The 1835-nt window shown below is 37.4% G+C and overlaps 1 pseudogene; it reads right to left on the bottom strand.

The window, feature by feature from the left end:
* Positions 1-325: 325 nt before the first annotated feature.
* LOC148915966 (tubby-like F-box protein 14 pseudogene) lies at positions 326-1006 on the bottom strand (annotated as a pseudogene).
* Positions 1007-1835: the final 829 nt, after the last annotated feature.

The raw sequence follows: 1835 nt of genomic DNA, 5'->3' as shown, positions 1-1835 counted from the left end.
TAATTAGGTAACTTGCTGAGTTGGATCCTAGTCATGGGTTTTTACTTATACAAATTGGGTATTATTTATAGGAACAAAAAGTGAAGGGTTTTAGGTACGGCAAATTGAATTTGAAGGGTGTAAGCCAAATTTACTATTGTTTTTACCATTAAAACCATCACAATAAAATATCTGTCATTCGTTTGAAGTTAACCGTTGGATCTCAACGGTTTGTTTATCTACACCGCACGCGCCTGTGTGCACGGACATGCAGTCTGGCATGAGTTGTAACAGTGACATCATACAACAACCACAATCTATTTTAAAGGCCTAGAAAGAATTACCAACTACACTTTCTATTTCTTGCCACAATTTCTCTCCTCTATTCACATGCTAATTTGGTGTCAAAGCTGCTCAAGCAGATAGCAAAGGCCTGAAATGCAGACAAAGGATAAATGCAGACAAAGGATACCGGTAATCCATGGTAAACATATCCTTGCCAACTTTACCAAACTGAAGGAGGATCTTGTCATGGTCAAATTGGATTGGCTGCGGTGGTGGCGAGGGTGTCGGTGCACCAGCAATTGACTGTGTAGCTGCTATCAGCTGAAAGTTCTTGACAGAGGCAAATGTTACCCTTCCACGGAAGTTAAGGCACCAACACTGCAACTGTTCATGCCATCCCGGTGCCTTGTTCCGAAGAATCAATGGTCTCTCTTTTCCTTCATCTTCATAATGGGACCCGACTATATCAGAGAATCGAGCACTGCTAAACTCAGTTGAATTATCAATTGATTTTGAGAAGGATATGCTCCGGAATGAGTCCTCAAGGGAGCGCTGGAGAAGCTCGGTGGCTAGGGACAATGCCACTAGGCTCAAGGGATGCGGCAGGGATTGAGTGCATGTTGCAGTGCATCCTGCGTGGCCCCCTAGTGCCAAGTACATTTAACTCATATGTCACCTGAGCGATGTTGTAGCTGCCAGTAGGAACCTTGGGAGAGACCTTTTTAGAGTAAAACCGACGGCTTTGGCCAGGTGGGTAAAGCTGAGCGCTGTTGTAGGGAGGCTGGGTATCATAAATAATGAATTTGGTGCCTAGAAAATTAGACCTGAAAATGATGCACGTTAAACCAAACCAGATAGAAACTGCTTTAGGCCCATCAATAACAAAAATGAAGGGAAAGTAATATCCTAATACAATTATCAGAGGAATGCTAGCAACCTTCTCTCTAACCTTCTCCTTTGAATCTTCTCCCTTTTTTGCTTGACATGTGTCATTCTTCTTACACTTAAAACAATGTCATTAATATTCAAGCTAACTTTTGCTTTCCAAGTTTACCCTTATTAAATGTATTCAATTTATCCAAAAAAATTTCACAACTTTCTTACCATCTTATTAATTTTTTTCTAACGTCAATTATTTTTTTAAAAGAAAATATATGCTTTTAAGAGGAAATGTCCCTTTCTTTTTTTATTTTTTTAACAAAAAGGGTTTAGATAGGAAAAAAAATCCTTTGTGTTTTAAAAAACTGGACATTTCCTCTTTTTTTTTTAAAGCAGACATTTTCTTTAAAAAAATAATAATAATATCGTAAGAAAGTTATGAAATTTTTTTAGATAAATTGAATACATTTAATAAGGATAAACTTGGAAAGAAAAAGTTAACTCGTATAATATATTAATGACATGGTTTTAAGTGTAAGGAGAATGACACATGTCAAGCAAAAGGGAGAATGTCCAAAGGAGAAGGTTAAAGAGAAGGTTGTTAGCATTCCCCCAATTATTATTATTATTACTATTGCATGTCCGCAAATTGATTTGTTTAGCTGCATTAATTTCCAATACCATGAACTGCT

This window comes from Prunus mume, linkage group LG6, assembly GCF_029339155.1.
Source record: "Prunus mume cultivar Tortuosa linkage group LG6, ASM2933915v1, whole genome shotgun sequence".
In the NCBI taxonomy this organism is placed as follows: Eukaryota; Viridiplantae; Streptophyta; class Magnoliopsida; order Rosales; family Rosaceae; genus Prunus; species Prunus mume.
Note: the sequence above shows the minus strand (reverse complement) of the source record. Positions and strands in the feature narration are given on the sequence as shown.